The following is a 17,109-nucleotide window of genomic DNA, read 5'->3' as shown; positions in this document are numbered from 1 at the left end:
ATGCATATATGGCAAACTATTACATTTAAATTACTTACGTGGCAAAGAAGAACACTTTCCCACAGTGTTTGAATAACTGATCTGGACAAATCTAAATGTGACAGGAAGACAATGGTTGAGAGAAGTCAACAGGAGGCACTTTTTATAATTTATGTTTTTGCACAGGTAAATACTGTGTGCCTAGAAATAGAACAATGGGAGAGTTTGGATTTGTCATATTTGTTCTTAGTAATTATGTCAGGTGCATGCACACATTAATGGCACTCATAAATAAGAGCTAGGACACTGATAGGCCTAGATGTACTATTGCAGAATAATGCTTCTGGACTTGAACTAAACTGAACGATTAGTTTTGACAAAGGGCCAGCATGGCTGTTAGATGTCAGTCTAGTTAAATTGACAGAACTATCCATTAAATCATTCTTTCTCAAAACGTTTTCCCGGGAACCCATTTTAACAAAAATGACAAACCATTGTGACCCTATAGACCTTTTCACGGCAGACTTGTTGACATGTCATAGTAGGGAAAGCACAGGTGTATTTAAAACCATTAATGATGGCCTCTCCACTTAGGAGAGGCCCTGGTATTGTGCATGCTGACTCACTGAAATAGCTTACTGGGACACTTGATGGAAATGAGCCATCGTTAAGGTTATCAATTTCAGCTGTGCTTTTCCTACTATGACAAGTCAAAATGTCTGCCGTGAAAAAAAGTTCATCATAATGGGCCTTATCTAAAAATAACGAGAAAAGCCAATTTGTGCAGAAATTTAACATTCCTGACCGTTTTTACTGCCATTTCCACACCATCTTATATTAACTTGAATAAGTAAATGAGCGATTTTGAAGAAATATGTTTGATAAATCACAACTTTGTTTCCTGCACGTGAAAAACATAATAAAAAGTGAATGTATTGCGTTTGGGGATTATTTGCAGCAGCGCTGTTGATTGCATAACGTTTTGTGGAGACACTGGCATTGCTCCACAGCTGGACCGCAACACACTAGTGATTGGTCGTTCGCGGATGAGTCGGATCTAAGAGCCGGCTCTTGTAGGTGAACGACGGGAGCTGGCTCGCATATCCGAAGAGCCGACTCTATTTTAAAAAAAATAGCCTATAGAAATTAAATCATTATGTAATATATAATAAATAATGAGTGAATTTTATTTTATTTAAAATAATTGACTAATTCAAAGAACAAAAAAATAATTATATAGGCACACATTAGTTTCAACTGTCTGATCAGCCTCACATTTTGTTCCTGTCAATCATGTCAAGGTGTCAACCAATTATACGGCATGAGGGAGTGGCCGAGCCATCACACACACACACTGTCAAACTCGGAGGAGAGGACAGAGGAGAGGAAAAACAGCTCTGAAAACAAAACAGAGAGAAAAAGAGGGACCAGGGGCCTGTTTCACAAAAGCAGAATATATAAATCCAGGATAACTGATAAATCGAGGCTTGACCTAGTCTAATCTGTGCATCCTGGCTTGGTGCGTTTCACGAAGGCCAAGCCAGGCTGAGGAGGAGCGACTAGGTCGAGCCAGGCTGAAGTAATTCAGATAGATGCGCGTCCACGGCTTTCCTCAAAAGACCGCGAGGTCGATCACAGATTTACTGATGCCAAAATGGAGACTCACGCATTGTACATACTTTATACAGAGTGAGCAGCAGCTTCTTATGGAAGTATGATATCATGAAATACATTTGTATAAAAAGAAAAGAAACACGGCCGCTGTAATGAAACAGCGTGAAAGCGGGCAGACGATTGGACCGACTGAATGCGTAATTGTAGCCTAAATATATACATTAACTGACAACTGCTCTGAATTGAAACCGTCATAATCATACCATTCAAGGATTAGGCTACTAATCATTTGCGCAAATTAACAGTTGTACTCTTTGCCTTAAAAGTAAGCAGAAGATAATGTTACTCAGGAAATTTACCATAAAGATCAATTTTCTACAACGCTAGAATATGATGCGTAAATATCTCTTTCACTCTGTTTCTCCCTCTCTCTCTCATGGGCTAAAATATAAATGTCCTAAGTCATATTAACTTCCACTGCTCGCGTTAATGCAAAGTGTACAACTGTTCGTTTTTGCCAATGACAGTGACTTATTGAATGGTTTCAGTTAAGAGCAGTAGTTCATAAATGTATATTTTAGACTATCATTCAGTCTGTCCGCTATTGTTCGCCACCTTTTCGCTTTTTTTATTTGATAGAGGACGAGTTTCCTTCTCTACATATTATATGCCTTGCTCCCTGTATATATGGACATAGAAAATAAAGACACTAAAGAACTTGGACTCTAAAATCTAGAAACTATGAAGATAATTAAGTGATAAATTCCATGCACACTGTAAACATGAATGGAACAGAGTGATATTCATCAGTTATTTCCCCCCAAATATAAGGTCAAAAACCATTGAGGTGTCCTCTCCCTGTTGTCATGAATGCACAGTAGCCTACATCACTAGATAGTTACTGGTCCAGTGAACTAAGACTATAATTTGGGAGGACTGTACAATTAGGATATGTTCTTAAATTTGTACAATCCTCCCAAATTATAGTGCAGTTTACTGGACAACACAAATTGTGTGCTAAGAATGCCAAATACAATGTACATGGAAGTGGAACAAACATGATACTTATTGTTAAAGAATAAAAAAAAAAAAAATGAATCAACCAAAATAATTCAAGGTGCATTGGTCAACTATAGAAATGTACAGCATTGTATGTATTGCCCTTAGTAACAGACTTCATTTAAAACACATTTGAAATTTGATCAGCCTTTTCTAATTATCTCAACAACTGCCATAATATATTAATTAAACTTCTAACAACAATATGAACATCAGTCTTCATACAGCAATATAACAGTAATAATGTCACATGAATAATTATAAAAATAATGGTCACAACTTTAAATAATAACAATACTTAAATGAACAGCAATATGCACCTGTTGTATTTTAATCCATGCTGATAACAATAGGTTAAAACCACTGCTGGGTGATCAGAAAAGGCTCCAGGATTAAATAAATCCTGGCTGTTAGCCTGGTCAGGAGCAGGCTAGCTGTACAGAATAAATCTCCATGGTGATTTATGTGCCTCCGCTTTCGTGAAACCGAATCAAGGCTTAATTCATCCAGGATAACTGGGAAATCCCGGCTTAATCCCTTATCTTGGTTTTGTGAAACAGGCCCCAGTTTAATCCTTTCAGTTATTTATTTTTCTTTAATATGGGTTCTATTATGTTGTTCAGATTCAGATTGTATTTGTTTTGAATGTTGTTTCTATACATTAAAAAGTTGTAATTTAAATGCAAATGTTTAATAGTATTCTTTTTTCATAACAAATCAATGCATTTTTAAAGAAATTGTGAGACTAGAATTGTTTTTCACACCTATCATAGTCAAAACATTCAATTTTTTAAAGAGCAGTTTGTGAGCCAAAAGAGCCGGCTCTTTTCAGTGAGCTGAGTCAAACGAGCCGGCTCACGAAAAAGAGCTGGAATGCCCATCACTACAGCACACATTATGAAGTACACAAACAAGATCCCAGTAATAAAATTGAGCCTTCTTGTGTTTGCACTGAGAAAGACAACTCTCGGGAAAAAAACCCTGCAATCAATCATACAATTGCAGCTGAAACGGATATAGCTTAAACAATTAATTTAATGTAACACTAGCTTCATCACTGCTTACACAGCTTGTTTTGTACAAGATTACCAATGTCTTTTAACTCATTCACACAAAACTAAAAAGGAAAAAAGCAGCAGAGGCAACAAAAAGAGCCAAGCTAATTCAGCTTGCATTTTTGTATTCGAAATTGTTTAATATACTACCTCGAAATTGTACTGCCTCGAAATTATTTATTCTGCCTAATTTCGAGAGGGGCTGTATAAAACCAGCAACGTTATGTCGACTAATTAGGTTGATTAGGCCTAACTACGAACATTAGCTAAAGTTAGCTAAAACACTCAACATTAGCTGAGTTCAAACAAGCATTTTTTCAAATTCGCCAGCGTCTTAGCTCACAATACTTTGATAGTAATGATGGTTTAATACAAGAATTGGACATAATTTTACATAATAGAGAGACAGGTATGTTACTCACCGGTGTTGAAAGTGCGCTGCTGCTGCTGCTGCTGCTACTGCTGCGGACTGATGCTGCTCTACTCTACGGTGGCCGGGAAGTGCAATGCAACATTACAAAGAATGAAACACTTTTACATTTTGGAAAACAAATTTACATTTTGGAAAACAAAATAACATTTTGGAAAACAAATTTACATTTTGGAAAACAAAATAACATTTTGGAAAACAAATTTACATTTTGGAAAACAAAATAACATTTTAGAAAACAAATTTACATTTTGGAAAACAAAATAACATTTTCGAAAACAAATTTACATTTTAGAAAACAAATTTACATTTTGGAAAACAAAATAACATTTTAGAAAACAAATTTACATTTTCGAAAACAAATTAACAAGATGCAAAACACTTTTACCAGTCCCGAAACAAATTTACAAATGACAGATTCTTCACGGAAAGGGAATGTACCACATACCGGAAGTGATGAGGTTTTGTATACATGTCGCCTTGACTACGGCAGTTATGGATCGAATGCGTCAATAGAGCCGCCATCTTGGAACAGGGAGGCACTGCCTTATATACTGTCTATGGGCCGTCAGCAATGCCGCCAATCGTAGCGCAAAGGTCTAACGGAAATAAAATCACTATAAATCGTCAAAATCTCATGCGATGTTCTTGTTTTTTAAACAAAAAGACAAAGAGACTAATTAATGTGTTAATACAAAGAATATTTATTATAATCAGTTCACAGATATGAGTACAAACGGAAACTTCACCCTTCTGAACTAAGAGGTTCTGCTTCAAAGTGAAGTTTAAACAGACTGAAATGTCCAGGCTCACTCCCCCACTAATGATTCATTTATTTCTGCATGTATTTATTTATTTAACGAGACTTTTAAGTCGTGTTTCGTCGTCCACAGTCCGAGTCCCGCCAGACTCCCTTTAGGAAACCTGTGAATTTAAACTTCAGCAGGCTGTGACAGTCCGGCTCCGTTTAGTCCTGGATCTGATTCTCCGGGCTTCCCTTCCCTCCAGCGGGCCCAGCAATATCGGCCTGGGTCTCCAGCTGCGTGGTGTCGGTTTTGGCTCCCAGGAATGGGCAGTGAGCTCCAGGTCCTGCAGCTGCAGACGGACTCAGCTGCCCCCTGCTGTAGCCGATCCGGCCGCGGCTGTCGATACGTTCCCTGTTTTTCCAATGTTTCCGTCAGGTCCGCGTCATATAAAAACTCCAAACACCGACCACACGTAAAAGTCACCATAAACTTCATTCACGCCATATACTCACTCCACAACAACACAAATTGACTGCGGCTCACCAACAACACCTCATCACTTCCGGTATGTGGTACATTCCCTTTCCTTGAAGAATCTGTCATTTGTAAATTTGTTTCGGGACTGGTAAAAGTGTTTTGCATCTTGTTAATTTGTTTTCTAAAAATGTAAATTTGTTTTGTAAAATGTAAATTTGTATGTAATTGTTACTAAATTTATTTTGTTTTCCAAAATGTAAATTTTTTTTTCTAAAACGTAAATTTGTTTTTCGAAAATGTTATTTTGTTTTCCAAAATGTTATTTTTTTTTCCAAAATGTAAATTTGTTTTCTAAAACGTAAATTTGTTTTCGAAAATGTTATTTTGTTTTCCAAAATGTAAATTTGTTTTCTAAAACGTAAATTTGTTTCGAAAATGTTATTTTGTTTTCCAAAATGTAAATTTGTTTTCTAAAATGTTATTTTGTTTTCCAAAATGTAAATTTGTTTTCTAAAATGTTATTTTGTTTTCCAAAATGTAAATTTGTTTTCCAAAATGTAAATTTGTTTTCCAAAATGTAAATTTGTCTCGAGCTTTGTAAAAGTGTTTCATTCTTTGTAATGTTGCATTGCACTTCCCGGCCACCGTACTACTCTGCTGCAGTCGGCGCTTCAAAATAAAAGCGCGCAGTGTGACCGTTACGGTACAGATCCACTTTTGCGATACGACTGTCGGGTGGTGTCGCGACGTCATATAGCCATGGTCGATGCTCCACGCCCCTAACCAGCAGCTGATTGAACGAACGCGTGACGTGGGTGTGTCTACTCGAGAATTTCAACAGAGTGTCATGGCGGCTCGTTGAGAATACGATCTCGTATTTTACAAAAATAGTTCACCGAAATGTGTTTCTGAAAACATTTTAAGCGAGAAATAGGCCGTGCAGTTGCTGAATATGTCTTCATTTCAGATCAACAAAGGACAGTTTGAAAGATTTTCGTCTACTTCTACTGGATAGTCGCGTCGCGTTCAACGCGATTCATTTGCATAAAGCTGGGCATCGGCGAGCTTTTTGACGCACAGCATTTTTTCAAATGTAGCGCCGCCTTCCCGGAATGCTTTGCAGGAGCGTTGAAGTCGCTTGACGTCACCCATAGGAATAGAGCGGGGCGCGACGCGACAGAAGCGTCGCACGGACAAGTGGATCTGTAAGGAACGCCAAAAAGCTCACATTACGTCACTTTCCTACCTGTTTTGAACGGTCAGGACGTCGTTTTTTACGTCGTCCAATGACAAAACACCGTAAAAAGCGCCGTGGAATGCTCATCTAACGCCGCTTTTCCCTGGCTCAATACGGCGTTACCATGCAAAACGCCGTAAAAGCGCCGTGGAATGCTCATCTAACGCCGCTTTTTACGTGGCTCAGTACACGTAACATAACGCGTCAGAAGACATGTAGTATATATGATAATGAGTTACACCCTGTCTTTTCCAAAGCCAATACATTTGTACTGTTATCAACCAATCAGTAAAGAACAACAACAGACCACATTAATCCAACCCAGCACAAGTATGAACAAAGCTTGGTGGATTTGGGAGAGATTTTCTTTTTTGTACAGTTTTCTATTAGTTTGGCAATCGGTAAACAAAAATTGTAGGCAGATAAACTGTACTGTATTGATAAACTGTATTGTTATCTTCGAATAGGTTATCATTTGTGGAAGGTTTGCTGCAGATATAATTATATAAAGGGGACTGATATTGTCCTAACTCGCTCTTGGTAAAATAAGTGCACCAACCTCCAATAATTAAAACCACGGACTTTCACCTAGCAAAATGAATGAGCTGGTTTTGATTGATATCCCTGTATTGTAGCTACATATTAAGTAAATAACGTCTGTGTTTCCCCCTACTTTTATTAATAGAACCAATACAACCATCCAGTTGATTGGAAGAGCCACAATCCAAACATAATGCAAGATATCCACTAGGGGGCACTCACACTATAGAAATTCGTTTTTAACAGGCTTTAAAGACTTGAAGTGTATACATCCATACCAACTATTGATGTAACACAGGGGTGGCTAACCAGTTCAGCATAAAGAGCCCAAAAAAAACCTGCATCCTAGCAAAGAGCCACACAACACATGCACACCCACACTACAACAGCGGCTTACAGTTCTAATGACAGTCATAATACAAAGCAGAACAGTTTTATAGGTTTCTTTCTTACCTAGACTGACTCAGTGGGAAACTTGGCAGTCTTTGTTATCCACGAGCCTTTTCAGGTCTGGCTTGTACTCAGTTGTGGCCACTCGAAGCAACTCTTTCACGTGTGTGTCGGTAAGAACAGAACGATGTTTTGACTTTACTTGTTTTAGTGTAGAAAACACTGATTCACAGACATACGTTGCTGCAAACATTGACATTAGCTTGAGTGCAGCCTGTTTAACATTGGGATATCTGTCTGTGGGCACTGTTTTCCAGAACTCTGTGGTTCCTTCTCTCAACACAGATTTCAGTCTGTCATCCTCACAAAGTTCAATCATCTCCAACTGGGACGCTGCTTCATTTGTCACTAAAGGGGCTTTTAAACAGTCAGATTCAGCAGTGAAAGGGTTAATGAGGAAGGTGATCTGTGGCCGTTTTTCCCTCAGGTTGCAGAATCTGTCCTCAAAACTCTGCTGCAGATTTTCAACCAGTGTTGCATAGTGTGCAGTGCTCCTTTGTAAGACCTCAGCTGCTCCTCCACTTGCCTTCAACAAGGATGGGAAATGTGTGAGCTCTCTCTTTTGAAGATGGGTCTGGAATAGCTTGAGCTTGTTGACAAATGTGAAAACACTTTGCACCAGGTCAGGCAGCATTTTTAACTTTCCTTGCAGATCTACATTCAGTTTGTTCAGATGATGCAGCATGTCGACCAGAAACCCCAAATCTGAAATCCACTGGGGGTCATGTAGCTGAGGATATTCCTTATGTTTCTCTCCCAGAAACAGCTTCACTGGGTTCAACATTTCAAAAAAACGGGAAAGCATGTTACCTCTTGAAAGCCATCTCACAGTGCAGTGGAAAAGCAGATCACTGGGAAGATCCTCATCGGGGGCAGGTATGTTTTTTTTTCTTTTTTTTTTAAAAAAAAAAGGGCCCAAAAAAAAAAAAAAAATTTTAAACGGTTTTTTCGGGGGGGGGTCAAGTTCAGCTTCTTAGACACTTCAGATGCTCTTGATGGATAATGCAGTGAAATGTCCAAAAACCGGGAAACGGTCATCAGCTTTACACAGCCCAACAAAGCCATTTGCAGCTCCTAACATAGCTGGCGCACCGTCTGTGGCTATTGCTGTCAGTTTTGACAACTGCAAATTTGCCTTCTCAGCAACAGTCATGAGTGTCTCTTTCAGGTCGACGCCACGGGTCCTGTCTTTTAACGGCACAATGTCAAGGAGCTCTTCCTTAATGGTGCAGTCTTCTGACACAGACCGTACAAATATTGCCAACTGAGGCTTATCTTGAATGTCACAACTCTCATCCAAAGCAATGCTGAAATACAGGCATTTCTCAAGGTCCGTATGTAACTGTGTTTCAATGGACTTGTTAATATCCGATATTCTCTCTTCAACTGTGTGTGCGTGGGGCAGCTGTACCGTACAACCCGCGCTTTAAATTGTCATTTTCAGGCGCGAGGATAGCAACAACATCTTTGAGACATGTCTTCACAAAGTCCCCTTCACTGTATGGCTTTTTGCACGAGCAATGTTCCATGCTACCTGATATGATGCTAACGTGACCGTCTCGAGTGCTTCGCGAATTTTCGAAAAAGCTGAGTCTGCTTCTCTGACTGCTGTTTCAACGTTGCACCTTTGTGCTTCGAAGGGTTCACTGCCTTTGGGGAAATCCCGGGCGATGTTAGCATGGAGTGAGGTGAAATGCGCTCCAGGTTTGATGCTTTAAAATGCGATAGCGAAGTCTCGCAAATCAAGCAGAAAGGCTTCCCATTTCGTTCCACAAAAAAATACAGTTCCTCCCACTCAGATAAAAATGTCCTGTGCTCCTCTTCATATTTGCGCTTAGCTTTACTTTTCCCAACTGACTTTGCCATTATTCACTTACTCACTAGCAGCACCTACCCTGCATTGTCAATACACGATATACAGCTAGCTACGGCAACACCACTTAAACAAACCACATAGTTACCGTCCTTACCGACCGACGCAATACGAAACGCGAAAGGATCCATATATAAATATACACAGTATATTTTTTTTTTAACCCAGTGCCCAGCCGCTCAGTAAGAGCCTCACAGGAGCAGGCCAAGAGCCGCATGCGGCTCACGAGCCGCAGGTTCGCCACCCCTGATGTAACAAGTCCACCAACATTTTTTTTTAAGCCTTTATTTGGATACAAGTCTACCAACATGCTTAGGCCTACTTCCTACATTATTAGGTAAAAGGAGATGTAGGTAACAGTACAAGTAAGTGGCCTAATGATAACGTAAATAGTGAAATTGTAGGCTTTCAACTGGGAGTAGCCTATATTGGTGTGTGCAACTGACTGTTCAGCAAATGCACAACTTGTGTGTAAGCTTTCATTCAGCAGGTCTTGGTTTGGATGCAGCAGCACAGACGATTGGACCACTGGAGGCAGAACAGCAAGTCTGTTCCTACATGATGCACCTTGAAACCTGGTCTGGTAGAACTTCTCCACAAAGAGCAAATCTGATTAGGTTTTCAGCCACCTTCATGACATTGTGGATGGACTTCCTGGCCTGTGGAAAGCTGGATTTCCATCCACTTTCATAATTTTAAGCAAATATTTTAACATTTTACTAAAAGAAATGTTAGTCTGTGCTTATTCCCATCTGCTCTCACTCTCCTAATCAAGTTGTGAACAGCTCTTTAGCCACCTAAAATGTCAAGGACTCTGGTGCATCTCATAAAATTATAATATAGTGGAAAAGTTTATTTATCTTTTATTTTTTTTCAAAAAGTGAAACTTTCATATAGGCCTATTCTAAATTCATTACACAAAAGGAAATATTTCAGGCCTTTTTTTGTTTTAGTCTTGATGATTAGCTCATGGAAATGAAAAATCTGTATCTCAAAATATTATAATATCACTACCGGTCAAAAGTTTTAGAACACTCCAATTTTTTTTGTTTTTTATTGAAATTTTAGCAGTTCAAGTCCAATGAATAGCTTGAAATGCTACAAAGGTAAGTGGGGAACTGCCTGAGGTGAAAAAAAGTAGGTTACCCAAAACTGAAAAATAATGTAGGCTACATTTCAGTATTTTACAAAAAGGCCTTTTTCAGGGAACAAGAAATGGTTAAATAATGTAAAGCTGTTCTACAGCAATGGAGGTTGATCAAGCTTTGAAAGTTGGTGCTACCAATTCCCACATGTGTTCCAACTTGTCTGGATTACTTACAACCCCCTCTGTTTGTATAAAAGTATTGTTGGAACACACTGTGGTACCGTACTCGTGAGCATTATTTGAACAGTATTGTACTGCAGAAAGTAGTGTGTTGCCATAAAATGGCGGGGAAAAAGGCAATTAACAATGGAAGAGAGACAGACCATCATAACACTTAAGAATGTTGGTCTTTCCTACCGTGAAATTGCGAAGAAAGTTGAGGTGTCAGAGAGTACAGTATTCTTCACCATCAAAAGGCACTTAGAAACTGGAGGAAACTCTGACAGGAAGAGGTCTGGCAGACCCAAAGCCACAACAGAATCAGAAGACAAGTTTCTGAGAGTCAACAGCTTGCGTGATAGGCGGCTCACAGGACAACAGCTTCAAGCACAGCTTAATAGTGGTCGTAATAAGCAAGTCTCAGTTTTAACTGTAAAGAGAAGACTTCGAGCTGCAGGTTTGATAGGTCGAGTTGCAGCAAGAAAGCCATTGCTAAGACGTCAGAATAAGAAAAAGAGGCTTGCCTGGGCCAAGAAACACTGCCAATGGACTACTGAAGACTGGAAGAAGGTGCTATGGACTGATGAATCAAAATTTGAAATCTTCGGTTCATCACGCAGGATTTTTGTACGCCGTCGAGTAAGCGAAAGGATGGTTCCTCAGTGTGTGACATCAACTGTCAAACATGGAGGAGGAAGCGTGATGGTCTGAGGCTGTTTTGCTGGATCCAGGGTCGGTGATTTGTACAGAGTGAAAGACACCCTGAACCAAAACGGTTACCACAGCATTTTGCAGCGCCATGCAGTACCCTCTGGTATGCGCCTAGTTGGTCAGGGGTTCATCCTACAGCAAGATAATGACCCAAAACATAAGTCCAAGCTATGTCAGAACTACCTTAGCAAAAAAGAACAAGATGGTAAGATTAAAAACATGGTGGCCAGCACAGTCACCAGACTTAAACCCCATTGAGCTGGTTTGGGATGAACTGGACAGAAAAGTGAAAGCAAAGCAACCTACAAGTGCCACACATTTATGGGAACTTCTGCAACAGAGTTGGGAAGAACTTTCTGAAGAATATTTGATTTCCATTGTAGAAAGAATGCCACGAGTGTGTTCAGCTGTTGTATCTGCCAAAGGGGGCTACTTTGATGAGTCAAAATTTAGAATACATTTTGGTTTATAAATTGATTCCATGATTTTTTTTTTTTACTTTCAATTTTTCATCTTTCATTTCAGAGTACAATAACACATTGAACTGCATGAATTTCAATAAAAACCTGAAAAAATTGGGGTGTTCTAAAACGTTTGACCGGTAGTGTATAACAAAGAATGTATAATACAGAAATGGCGACGTGAGAAGAATCAATCAAGATTTAAAAAAAAAAGAAGCCTGAAATGATAAACTTTATGTGATGAATCTAGAATATAAAGTTTCACTTTTTGAATAAAGTTACAGAAACAAACTTTTCCACGATACTATAATTTTATAAAATGCACCTGTATCGCTACACAATGGCTTCATTTAAAAGCTCAAGTAAAGTTGTTGGTTTAAAATTAAAAGTTAACAAAAGAACATATCTTAACCCCAGTTGTCCATAAATGGTACAAGGGATATGTCCAACAACAAACTGTTTTAACTTGGACTTTTAAAAAAAAAACAATCAGCAGTCTGTAAGCTGCTGTCATTTTTGACTTTTGAAGAGTTGAGACTGGGTGTAGGCAATTGTCAGGCTATAGCATTAAACAATTAAAGGAAGTGAAACACTTATTCTTTGAAATTCATTTAGGTGGTTTTCTGTTAATTAATTCCCACAACTCAAGCAGGTTGTTAGAGAATGTTTAAATATGATATGTAGGCTGGTGAAATCACATTTCTAAATATATATATATATACAGTACAGGCCAAACGTTTGGACACACCTTCTCATTCAATGTGTTTCCTTTATTTTCATGACTATTTACATTGTAGATTCTCACTGAAGGCATCAAAACACATATGGAATTATGTACTAGGTGTGAAATACCTGAAAACATGTCTTATATTTTAGATTCTTCAAAGTAGCCACCCTTTGCTTTTTTATTAATAAGGGAAAACATTCCACTAATTAACCCTGACAAAGCACACCTGTGAAGTGAAAACCATTTCAGGTGACTACCTCATGAAGCTCATTGAGAGAACACCAAGGATTTGCAGCGCTATCAAAAAAAGCACATAAAATAAAGAAACACGTTGAATGAGAAGGTGTGTCCAAACTTATATATATAAATAATATATAAATATATATATATATATATATATATATATATATATATATATATATATATATATCTTTAAATAAGGCTTTTTGGAAAATGTATGGGAAATTTAATTCCGGAACCTGAACCGCTAAATAAGGGGGCGGTCACTTCTGAGCTCTATTTAAGGATAGGCCTACAATCTGTTTTTAATCAAAAGAGGAGAGAAGAACGACGGCGGCGGCGACTACTGCTACTAGCTACTACTATCCTGCTTTTTTTTAAAAGATGGCTAGGATAAACTTTATTTCACAGTGCAAGTGGACATTGGATGACTGCACTCGTCTTCTGAAGACCGATGATGTCGGGCCTTCTCTGTTGGAATCCACATTAACAAGGTGAGAGTTTGAGCTGAGAAATGCAGTTTTGTTTACAATATTGCTAGTGAATGTCAAGTTGAACCAGTGTCTGGGTTAGTTTTTGCTAACGTTAGCCATGTCAAAGCACCTGGATGTAATTTAGTAAGAGGATGACTTCTGTAGCTATTAGGATTAACTTCAATGTAACGTAACGTCAACCTGGCTCATTCATTCATTCTTTTCATTCAAACCTTTATTTAACCAGGAATAAACTCCTTGAGATTACAAATCTCTTTTACAAAAGAGTCCTGGCAAGTGGCAGCAGCTTGGTTTCAATAAATGCAAAGACAATATCATCATATTCAAACACCAATGTCATCATAAAGAAAATCTGGGTCCTAAATCAATTTAAAAACAATGACAGACAGACTGTCTTTCTGCAAGGTCTTTTAGAAAGCCTTTAAAAGAATAAAGTGAGACCAACTCCTTCAACTGTAGCTCATTCTGAAGCTGATTCCATGCAGGTGCTGCAATATTATCGTAGCTAGATTTTGTGTATCCATCTTATTCTCTGTAAGTTAACTGGGAAAGTAACGTTAACAGTTGGAGAATTCATTTCAAACTAAGATCTAAAAGATTAACGTTAGCTTGGTTAGTTTTAGCAGTGTGAACAAAACATGTTGGGCTAAAGTTATATGGCTGTTGTGGCGAGCAGTTATTGTAAAACTAACGTTTAGCCAGCTAACGTTCTATTCCTAATGCATTGCAGATAAATTTGTCGGAAGGTTAATTTATGAGTGCTTGCTTGAATAGGCTAATTGAATCTGAAAATCAATGCACTCGAGCCGCAGGTGAATCAACTGGATCTCAAGGAAAACTAAACAACTTGCTGTTGTCTTTCGAAGTTTTTATTTTTGCTCTCTGGGACACATTGTTGCATCGTTCTTGTCGTTAAAGGAGTTAATGATCAGGATTAAAAATCGAACGACGAACTCTCAGGTGCGACGTGTTAGTTGTAGTGACTATAAAGTCATAAGGTATTTCAATTGTCCGATCATCTGTCCCATACATTTAATTGTTGACACCCCTTTTTCCTGTCTAGGATACTTAGAGTGCATGTGTAATGAGAGATGCTAGTGAATCTTAATGGGAAACGAAATGTTCTCTCCCTTGGTGTACAGCATTGTATAGCCTAAATCTTGTTCCTGATTGAATCCCGTTTTAAATTGTCTGTTTCTGCAGTCCTAAGAATTCCTATCCCAATGCAATTCCCCTTCCCAGTTATGCAACAGATTGCTTACTTGGAGACCTAGCTCAATATATCAATGAAGTAACTACATGTAGATGGTATGAACAAGGTAAATTAAATGTCACGATGGTACGTTTGTAGCTAGATTGCTTTATGTCTTCCCACTCTTGCTTCAGTATTCTCAAATTAAAATGGTAATGGTTTATTACAATACCGCTGAACATCAATATCAGATCCTTCAGACATCCACACAAACTGCAATTCTAACAAATTCACTTGAATGACATTGTGTGTTATTCTGTTGCAGCCAGTTCATCTTACCAGGCTCCACTGGCTTGGACTGGTGCTAGAGGTCTGCCTCACTTTTCCATCTCTCCAGAGCAACTATCTTTCCTGAAATCATGTGGCTTTACAGTGTCACAGACTGCAGATATTCTGCATGTTTCTCCAGCTACAGTCAAACGACGTTTGAAGTAAGTTGCATTAGGACCTAATATTGCGGTGATATCTTGCTGACTTGACAAGCAGTTGATGAATTACAAATGTGTGGTTTATGTGACACTTTTTGTTTTCTTTATTTTATTAAAGGTCCTATGACATGGTGCTCTTTGGATGCTTTTATATAGACCTTAGTGGTCCCCTAATACTGTATCTGAAGTCTCTTTCCCGAAATTCAGCTTTGGTGCAGAAATACAGCCACTAGAGCCAGTCCTACAATGAGCTTTCCTTAGTATGTGCCATTTCTGTGTCTGAAGCTATTGAGGAGGAGAGTGGGAAGGGCAAGGTGGAGGGTGGGGTGTGGCCTTGACCAACTGCCACTTTTCTCGTTTGAAAGCCATGATGTCTCTCTCTCATGGGTGGGCCAAATTCTCTGGGCGGGCAAAGCAGAGAAAGGGGAGGTAACCTTGCTTGTTATGACCTCATAACAAGCAGATTCCAAAACGGCTCATCTGAGCTTTCATTTTCTCAAAGGCAGAGCAGGATACCCAGGGCTCGGTTTACACCTATCGCCATTTCTAGCCACTGGGGGACCATAGACAGGCTGGGGGAACTCATATTAATGTTAAAAAAACTCATAAAGTGAAATTTTCATGCCATGGGACCTTTAACACACACACACACACACACACACACACACACACACACACACACACACACACACACACACACACACCTTGGACACCCCTGAATACTAAATTTACATTCTGAAGTTCTTGCATACAACTATAATTAGTTCCTTTTTAACAGCCATTTGATTGTACTGTGTGTCTCAGCAGAAGAGGAGATGGATATTTCCTTCGAGGAGTTGCTGGTGTTTGTGACAGGGGCCGATTCTATCCCCCCTCTTGGGTTCCCGCAGAAATGCCAGCTTGACTTCTATAATCAGGAGGATGGGAGCTGCCGCATTCCTTATTCATCAACATGTAGCCTTTGCCTTTTCCTCCCGAGGGGTTACAGAAGAAGAGGAGTTCACAAGACTTATGTTCCTTGCCCTGAAAGGGTCTCTTGGTTTTGGGAAGGTGTGAGGTAGAACAAAAAGTGTTCATTTAATGGGAAGTAGGCATTGGATTGTTTACACCAATAAAATATCTGATTTGAAATCTTATTTATTTTAACTAGCATGATAAACAAATTGAAGTGTGTCGTGATCGTGGGTGATTTATGTTCTGATGCTATTTATCTAACTTTTGTAGCTAAAATAAACTATGTATGCCTACTTATTTAAGTGAGTGTCTTAGTGCCACGTAGAGGTTTGATTAGGCTAATGAAAGGAGGAACAACACCTCAGATGTAGTTTATTACTTTAATATGCTTTAGGATTAAATCACAAAAGCATCCCCATTTGCATTAAAAGGTCTCATAAAATCACCTAATCTTTGGTTTCTAGCTAAATCTAAAAAGATAAGATCTGGACTTTTTTCTTATGTGTAGAAAGTAGCTGAAAACCTAGCTGTGGTAGGGCTGCGCCTTTCCACAGGCCAGGAAGTCCATCCACAATGTCATGAAGGTGGCTGAAAACCTAATCAGATTTGCTCTTTGTGGAGAAGTTCTACCAGACCAGGTTTCAAGGTGCATCGTGTAGGAACAGACTTGCTGTTCTGCCTCCAGTGGTCCAATCGTCTGTGCTGCTGCATCCAAACCAAGACCTGCTGAATGAAAGCTTACACACAAGTTGTGCATTTGCTGAACAGTCAGTTGCACACACCAATATAGGCTACTCTCAGTTGAAAGCCTACAATTTCACTATTTACGTTATCATTAGGCCACTTACTTGTACTGTTACCTACATCTCCTTTTACCTAATAATGTAGGAAGTAGGACTAAGCATGTTGGTAGACTTGTATCCAAATAAAGGCTTAAAAAAAAATGTTGGTGGACTTGTTACATCAATAGTTGGTATGGATGTATACACTTCAAGTCTTTAAAGCCTGTTAAAAACGAATTTCTATAGTGTGAGTGCCCCCTAGTGGATATCTTGCATTATGTTTGGATTGTGGCT

General features: G+C 38.9%; 1 long non-coding RNA gene across 1 annotated transcript; it reads left to right on the top strand.

Moving 5' to 3' along the window:
* Positions 1–13,277: 13,277 nt before the first annotated feature.
* On the top strand, positions 13,278–16,195 carry LOC120551441. Its single transcript, XR_005637878.1, has 3 exons — positions 13,278–13,399; positions 14,917–15,082; positions 15,887–16,195. It is a non-coding gene; the product is annotated as an uncharacterized LOC120551441 (long non-coding RNA).
* Positions 16,196–17,109: the final 914 nt, after the last annotated feature.

The sequence above is a fragment of the Perca fluviatilis genome, chromosome 21 (assembly GCF_010015445.1).
Source record: "Perca fluviatilis chromosome 21, GENO_Pfluv_1.0, whole genome shotgun sequence".
NCBI classification, from domain to species: domain Eukaryota; kingdom Metazoa; phylum Chordata; class Actinopteri; order Perciformes; family Percidae; genus Perca; species Perca fluviatilis.
Note: the sequence above shows the minus strand (reverse complement) of the source record. Positions and strands in the feature narration are given on the sequence as shown.